Genomic DNA, 9031 nt, shown 5'->3' with positions numbered 1-9031 from the left:
TAATCATTAGAGCTTTCCAAGCATGGAACAGGCCTTGAGAGGTAGTGAGTTTCTCATTTTCGGAGTTTTCCAAGTAGAGGTGAGACAACTGCTTAGCACTACCTAGAGGAGGGATCCCTTTCAAATCAAGGTTAGACTTGATGGCACTGAGACCCCTTCCCATTCTCACTTTTTGGGTTTTTGCAATGATCTGAACCATTTGCCTTTCAGAAGAATTGGCATTTACAGACAATTTGTATTTTGAATTTTAAAATCTCCAAATCCTCTCAACTAGTCATTTCAGGATCATTAAAGTCTGAAAGTCTAGCAGCTGGCATAACCCAAGTTCCCCACAAGATGGCACAGTGTATGCCGGAGCCCCAGGCCTGCAGGCTCTCACTCCTGGGGCCCACACAGGAGCACAAGCCTGAAGCCAGGTTGATCATGTGAGCACCAGCCTGGGGCCTTGAGCAAGGATCTGGATCATGTCTCCTTCCCTGTGGAGCCAAGAGAGGCATGCTGAGCCTTGGAGTGAGCCAGGACCCTGTTCCGTCTCTTTGCATTTATTCTTTCCTGTTTCACGTGAAGGAGATTGGAGGTGGCTATAGTCTTGTAAACTTTGAAAGGTCAGGAATAAAAAACACGAGAGTCCAAGAGCTAGAGTGTATGGACAGATTTGCTGGGAGCCAGATGGTGAGGACTGAAGTTCCCAGTTACTGGCCAACATTAATGGACTCACCCAACCATGAACCGATCCCCTATTGGGAAGTGAACTTAAGGGAGAGATACTATGTAAAAACTTGATTCAGTCTGTGCCCACTCTCTCCAGGGACCAACCCTAATTCTGAGGGAGAGTGAACCTCCAAGTACTAGAGAATTGTTACTTCTCAGCTCCCTCAGTCTTCACAGTAAATGGCCCTTTGCAGAAGCTAACTGATGCTAACTGGCCTAATGGATTCAGGGCACTGATCCCTAGGGTGTCAATAACACAGCAGAATGGGGGCACAATGGGTGGCATCAGAGAAAGTCACCCCACTGCCCCGGGGCACCCCTAGAATGCCCAGAGGAGCTCTATGGTTAGCCTTGCTCTGGGAGAACGAGTCCAGTCCAAGTAAGCATGTGTGTTTAGCCTGGAGAAAAGAATACTTCACGGATGTCCTAGGGACATTCCAACATCTGTTAGGTAGAGAAGGGACCAATCAGCCCTGCTGTGCTTGGCCCCTGGAGGCAGAGCCAGGAACAGTGGAGGCAAGCTGCAGAGGCCAGTTTAAGCTGGGTATGGGAGAGGGGGAAGAAAAGCTCCTAATGGTCAGAATTGCCCCTTCGTAGACTGGGCTGCCCTAGGAGGAGGAGGTGCTGGTGCTGGTGCTGCTGCTGCTGCTGGTGCTGGTGGTGAGGAGGCCTCCAAGCCAGGGCTGCATGAGCACTATGATCCAGAGGGAAATCCTTGTTATAGGTTGAACAGGATGGTTACAGGCATCCTTTCCAACTCGGAAGTTCTGCATTAACTTACATTTTTAGAATCACAGAATCTTCATAGGTTCATAGATTTTGAACTGGACAGTCTCTTCATGTCCACTGAGACCAATTAAGCTCCAGAGAAGGGAAAAGATTTATCCAAGGTCACATAGCTACCAAGAAGCAAAGCCAAATTTACAGCCAGCTTCTCTAACTCGAAATCCAGCCATCTTTCCATGCCAGGAATATCCTTACAGATTATCTACCCCAGTCACCATATTTTACAGGTGGAGAATCTGAGGTCCAGAGAGGAAAAGAGGCCTGCTTTAAGGTGCTCTCTGCTGCACAAGCCTTCCAACACTCCCTTGCAGATGGTATTCTCCCCCATTCTCTGGTTAGAGGAAGCCTGAAGTCCTTTGCACCCCATGGGGAATTAGGCTCCTAGGACCAGGCCTGGGCTCTGGGGTGCAGCAGGACCCACCATGACTCGGCGAGAGCAGGAAGGTTCACAACCTCCAGAAGTTCATTCCATTTCTCTGCCCGGAATGGCTTGCTTATTTTTTCTAAAACTTTCTTTCCACCCTCTTGGCGTCCCTGAAAGTCATACTATTCAGTGTGTACATACACACAGCTTCCTCCCCATGGAATTGGTGCTAAAATGGAACAGGAGTGTGATGGGCATGGTTTTTTTTCCTCTGGGCCAACTTCAGGGACTGGGATGGATTTCAGTTCTGGACGGGGGGAAAGTTATCTTTGGCCTCTCCAGGCACCCAAGACAGGATGTACTCTACGTGTATGTGTGTGTGTGTGTGTGTGTGTGTGTGTGTGTGTAGGTTGGCAGGTAGAGGAAGGGCTTGGGCCTGGAGGCCCAGACTTTTCTGTAAGGATACAAAGGGGATAGTCCACTGTAGCAGGGGGCCAGGGCTAACTAGAAGGGCTAGAAGCAGGATTCCATGTCATCAGGAGAGGTCTGGCTGATCCTGTGGGTCTTGATAGGCAGACTCTTGTCACAGAGTTAGAGAATCTCAGAATTGAAAGGATCCAAATCATGGTTGAACAGGAATTTTCTCCCCAGTCTGTACAATAAGTGATCGTGTAACCTCAGAGGTTCAAAGACCTACAGAGAGGGAGAAGCCACTCACTTAAAGGAGCAGCTCATTCCACTTTCAGGGAACTATAAATAGATGGATATTTCTAAAACTGGGACAGAATACGTGACTCTCCTCTAACTCAAGGTCCAGTAGGATTAGAGGGTAGAAAACCAGTGCAGCTGACATTCTGGGAATGCTCTAACCCCACCAGATCCCTAATCCACCACCCCCACTTGAACACCTCCAACATCTGGTGCAGAGGATGAAGAGGGAGAGAAATTCCATGAAGAGCTTGACAAGATGCTGCAAGCCAAGTCAACACAGCCTTTGATGCCTGGTGATTTCAGAGTGAAATTGGAGACTTCAAGGACAGAAAAAAAGTGTTATCAGGAAAAAAAACTGGCTCAGGATTGACAAGCTAAAGAAGTCAAAGATCTGTGGGTTCCTCCAACCCTTGCACCTAGATATCACTAAGAAGAGAGTTAGAAAGTAGGGGTGGGATGGGGTGGAAAACAAAAAGCATCTCTCTCTCTCTCTCTCTCTCTCTCTCTCTCTCTCTCCCCCCCCCACCCCCACCAAGAAAAGAAAGAAAATGAAAGAAATTGATTATTTCAACAGACCACAGGCAAGGGAACAACTAATTATTGTTGTAGGAATTATTTACAAGACAACTCTCTATATAGGGAAACTTATCCATAAATCATGTTTACCTAGAGCAAATGTAAAAGTTAATACCAGATTAGAATCAGAGAGCAAGTATAAATAGTTGTATTTAAATATAAGTGAGTATAATGCACCAAGGCTCTTGAGATAGAAAGACAAAAATGAAACAGTTCCTGGCCTCAAGAAGAAAGAACAAAAATGGAAAAAGGATGCTGAATACAATTATGACAGTTCTTTTTAAACCAATTTAAACAAAATGTCGTCTCTGAAAAAAAAAGCAGGAAATAGACAAAGGCAAAGACATTGACTATCAGCTTTTCCTTTTTTAAATTTTTTTAAAAATTATTTATTTTTAGTTTTCAACACTCACTACCAAAAGATTTTGAGTTCTAAATTTTCTCCCCCTCCCTCCCCTCCTGGCATGCAATCTGTCTATCTGCTTTTCTTAGAGAAGTTTAAGTAATTTAAGGCAATTGGACCAAAAGAGCCCAGAAACTGCCTCACCCAGAAAACACTTGATTTCGTTGCCAGTGAAAGAGACATGGCAGCCAAAAGCAATGCTGCCTCTAAAACTCTCTAGTTTTAATCTAGTGTGACCTTGGACAAGTCTCCTCCTGTCTCTGAGCCTCAGCGTTCTCATCTGTAAAATAGGGCTGTTCATGCCTCTTGTTCCTATCTCAAATGAGATCATGCAGGTCAAGTGATCTGAAGTCTTTAAGAAGCCATAGAAATGTCAAGGATGAGCATTAATGTACTGCTCTCTCTCACCTCCCATTTTTTAGAAGACTGAAGCCCATTGAGGGAAAAAGACTTCTTGCCCCAGGCCAGACAAGTAGGAAGTAGCAGTGAGGAATCATGTCTCGGACATTCTCTTGTCAGGAGCCCTTAGTTCAAATGCCAGCCCCCAGACTCCAAATTCAGTGTTTCCTTTACTGCCCCTGCCTCACAAAGGTCAATGAAAAGGAGTGGCAGATTCAAAGGACTTATCCTTTCCCTGTGAAGCCAGTGGGATGCAGCCATGCCTCTCTAGATACCAGCCTCCCCTCCTAAGCTCTATCAGAGACAGGGGGAAAACACAGAGAGTTGGGCTGTACACACCCCTAACCCTCCATAGACATTTGGGAATCAGCTCTGGCAGATAGAGGTGAACCACAACACAAGGCAGCTCCCCACCCCCGCCCCATTCCCATTCTGCACCGACAGCAGGGCTCCTGTTTGACTGGGAGGTGACAGAAAACAGACTGGTCCCTCAGCCCCTGGGGTGATTTCTGAGAGCCTGGGAGGAGGACCCCAGCAGACTTCCCTCCATTCATGGAGCCAGGTGGTGGGCCCAGGGCATCAATCATCTCTGACAGACTCGTCGGACCTCAGTCTTGCCCTCCATGGATGGGGGAATCAATCAGCTCACCACAGAGAGGATTTGTGGGAAGCTACCTGGGGCTCCTCATCACAAGAAATGTTGGAGAAGTAGCAGGGGGTTAGCGTCACTTGTCAGTGATGCTTTGGGGGGGATGCTCATGGCTCATTTAGACTGCATACTCTCTGTGGTCCCTTTCAGCTGAGTCTAGGAGTCCAATAGCCAGGGGATTCATGAGTGAAAGCAATCCTATAGATACTAACACGTCAAAGATGTAGGCTTCCAGGCTCTGGGAACAGGGGCACACACCCACCTAAGCCAGTGCTCAGCCCGCCAAGAAGTGGGTGATTGGCATCCTGAGATGAAGCAAACAGAGGGAGCTGCAGGATTGGAAAATCCCACGATGAAAGGGACCAGAGAACCCTGAACATCCAAGTGTGTCAGAGCTGGACAGGTTCCTGGGACCCAGAACAGAGTGATTTTCCTGAGTGTCGCTTACAAGGTTCCTGGCAGACTGAGAGCCCTGCCTTGGAAATATGGCCCTGCCTGCGGGAGGAGAAGAGTGGGGCAGCACTCTCTATGGCTCTTCAAGCCCAGAAACTATGGGAGGCTCAGGGTTCTAGTACCATAGAGATTGCATTTGGGGAACAATGTGGAGAGCTCTGACAGATCCAGCTATCGGACTGGCAGACAGTTCTGAGCCCTCACTAGTCTGTCTCCATGTGGAAAAAGGAAACCATTCCTTAGGGAAAAGTCAATTGACCTCCAAAATAAATGGGAACATGTTTAGTTGCAGGTGGCGAAATGTGATGAGTATGTATGTGTGTGTGACTGGATCTGTGTCCTGGACTCAGACACATTAGGACACCTGAGTTCCAAATTCAGCTCTGACCTGTCTGAATAATTCTGTGACCCTTTCCCTTCTTTGTGCCTCAGTTTCCTCTTCTCTGTGCCCACCCCACATGCTCCTTAGGGACAACATCTCCTAGAAATTGTATGGGGCACAGCTTCTTGTATACTCAGTTTGAAGTGAAGATGGGAAAGTTACATGGGACCCACCAGGTTGTGAATTGGGGCAATAGAACCTGGCAAGGGAGGCAGGGGAGAAATGGGAGCTACCGTCTTGTTCACTCATCCTGCCAGCAGTGCCCTCAGCCTATAATACCCTACCAAGAAACTCAGAGCACCCACTGAAGGTTTGCAAAGTACAAATGCTGTCTCATCCTCACAACAACCTTATGAAGTGAGTGCTGGGATTATCTCTGTTTGACAGATGAGGAAACTGAGGTGGAGGAGGTTAAGGGACTTGCTTGGGGTCCCGTGGGAAGGAAATGTGCAATACAAGATTCCAGTTCAGATCTTCCTGATTCCAAGACCGGCATTCTTGCATTCCATCCATTATGCCACCCAAATCACTTAACACCTTTGGGAATCAATTCCTCACCTGGCAAATAGGGGGGTTGGACCAGGGGATCAGTGGCATCTCTTCCATCTCCAGATCTACAGCTTGGCGCCTACTCTTCTGGCTGCATAGAGGCTACCAGATAAGTGGTCAAATTCAAGCTAGGTTTGGCTCTCCTAGGAAGACATGGTTGGGGAAGAGTGTCTTGGGGAAATGTCTACTTCAGAGATTTTCTCGATGGACCAAGCCCCTAGTTACCGACCTTCTTTCAATTTTAAGTAAATGCTTTTTCCTTTACACTCACTTTCCTCCCAGGCTATACTCCTCTGAATTCTCCCATCATGTCTCCCCAAACCCTTCTTTCTACAAGACTGAATTAGCCCTGAAACTCACACCTCATCAGCACCCTCTGTCCTCAAGGCTTCTCTGATGGCAGAGGCCAGAACAAAGAGCCCCTCTAACAACCTCCATTTAAAGAAGGCAGCCAGGACATTTCAGTCTTGTCCAACTCTCCATGACCCCATTGGGGTTTTCTTGGCAAAGACACTGGAGCGGTTTGTCATTTCCCTCTCCAGTTCATTTTACAGATGGGGAAACTGAGGCAAACAGGGTTAAAACGACTTGCCTAGGGTCACACAGCTAGTAAGTATCTGAGGCAGGATTTGAACTGGGGAAGAGTGGTCTACCTGATTCCAAGCCCAGTGCTCTGTCCACTGAACCACCTAGCTGCCTTTAACACATAGCAATCTATGACTAAATGTTTTATTGACTGACTAAGGTCACATCTTTCATTCTGTCTTGGTTGAGGGAGATTCAGAAGACATGGGGGCTGATGCACGAAAATAAACAATTGGCCTTTGACCACAATGGACCCAGAAGTAGCCAGCAGGGGGCAGGTTAGGGGCTCCAGGTGTTATATGTAAAAGGTATAGCCTAGTATTTGTTCCCCTTACCCCACAGGACTTTTCTGAGGAAAATGCTTAGCAAACTCTCAAGAGTCAAGGAAATGAGAGCCATGGCTATTATGAGAACCTCCTGGTTAGCAAAGTGAAAGTAACCACTACATTTCCTTCTGCGCCTGCCTTAGGACGAAGAGCAGGGGGGAAGGTCCCCCGGGGTGGGTCCCCTGAAGAAGCTGGAGCCGTTTCCAGATCTTCTTTTCCCTTATTTCTGGCAGCACTGGTGGGAAACATTTGCTCCTTCATTTGCTGTGTCCTACCCAAACACATACTTTTTTTTCATCAAACACTCAAAAGAGGCACTGGGGAACGGGTGCTTGATGGGAAACCAGTGACTTTCCAAAGTCAATTACCAGTGAGGGGGGTGTGAGGATTGCTGCTGTCTGGCCAGGGGGGCTTGGTTTTGTGTGGTGGGACCTAACATCCAAAGTGTTGCAATCCAGTGGGGCCCGGATCCCATTCTTCTTCTCTGACTCCTTCCCTTCCTACCCACTGCCAGTTCTAAACATCCAGATAAGACCAGTCCCTTCCTCTGTCCAGACCTCGGTTTCCTCCTTTGTAAGGAGACTGGATTAGGGGAAAGGGCTTCCTGGGCTGTTGCAGGTCTAAATAGGCTAGGAGGGGACGCCAGCTAGGGCAGCAGAAAAGCAGGGTCTGTGGGCTCTGAGAGGTTGGGCAGGGAAGGACAGCTCTCCTGGGTGGCCTCAATCCCAGCATGTGAGGATCTTAAAGCTAGGAGGCCCTAAGGGAAGTGGACAGTGCCTGGGTCTCAGGAGATTGGCCATGGGGTGTGACAGGAAGAGCCCCGGATGTAGAATCAGAGATTTAGACCTTCAAGGCCACAGAGGCCAACGTCCTTGTTTTACAAAGGAGAAATCCAGTCCAGAGCCCAGACAATTCCATCTGAGCTCCTAGTGCCAGCTCTTTAGGACTGGAAAGGCCTTCAGAGGCAGTTGGATCCACAGCCCTTGTTTTTCTCATCCTTTGTTTTCTGACCCATTTTCCAAGAGAAATTGAGGCCAGATAGGTAAAGATTCCACAGGTGGTAAATAGCAATAACAGGATTTGAAATCAAGTCTCTGATTCCAAATCTAGGGTTCCGTACATTGCCACGCTGCTTCAGGAGACCTGAGTCTGAATCCAAGCTTGGACACCTATTAGTCGTGGAATCCTAGCAAGCTGTGAGCAACCTAGCAAACCTGAACCTCAGTTTCCCCATCTGTAAAATAGTCCGGCACTTCTAGCTCTAGCTTTCTGTGATGCTGAGATCCTGGGTACTGGCTGCAAAGGAATGGGCTGACCTGTCCCTGCCCTGGCACTGCCCTCACTGAGGGAGAGATGAGATCTGAGGGGTCTGCTTTTTCTCTTGGGAGACAGCTAGAATGCAGGGGCAAGCCTGGAAGGAGGGAGCTTGGCCTCAGCAACCCCAGCTCTTTCAGGGTATCTGCCAGCCAGGCGCCCTCTCAGGATCTCATATCCTGGACCTAAGGAAGTGGCCAATGGGCCATAAAACCCCACAGAGGCCAGGGAGGGTCAGTGGGGCCAAGGACAATAGAAAACCCTGCCAGGAGGGATAGATCAGCTGGTGTCGAAGGGAGGAGGCCTGGAAGAGGGGGCTTCCCAGAAAGGTTTGGGAAATTCAGGGAAATGAGATGTGACCCAGAGCCCCTCCCAGTTACTTCCCGAAAGGCTGCTCCCAGAACTGCTGGCTCTGGGGTCTCTACCTGGTTAAGGTTTCCAGTGTCTCCCTCCCAAGAAGGGAGGGAGGGAAAGAGTGCAAAGAAAATTAATCCTGGCTTGCCTCCATGTACACAGCAAATATCTCCCTAGCCCAGAGGCCCCTGATAGCAGAGGGTGGTAGAGGGCCCTGGCATTAATGTTGAAGCAGGCTCCACCTCCTGCCAGAGAAGCCACGGCACACACCTCTGGGCACAGCCAGGGTGGGGAGTTGTTCTGCCTGGCTTTGCACATTTGTTGCAAGGACTCAGTTTTTCTTCTCTTTCCCCCCAATCTGGGATATGAGGGGAGGGGCAAGGGAGGATAAGATAAGGGTATAGAAGAGACAGGTAGGTAATTGAGGCAGTTTGGGGAAAAAAATCACAGGGAAGAAGACAGCAGGTGG

The sequence above is a fragment of the Petaurus breviceps genome, unplaced genomic scaffold (genome assembly GCF_028583685.1).
Source record: "Petaurus breviceps papuanus isolate PSGF00001 unplaced genomic scaffold, PetGlider_PUasm1.0 207, whole genome shotgun sequence".
NCBI lineage: Eukaryota > Metazoa > Chordata > Mammalia > Diprotodontia > Petauridae > Petaurus > Petaurus breviceps.
The sequence above is the reverse complement of the archived record's forward strand: the minus strand, read 5'-3'. Positions refer to the sequence as shown.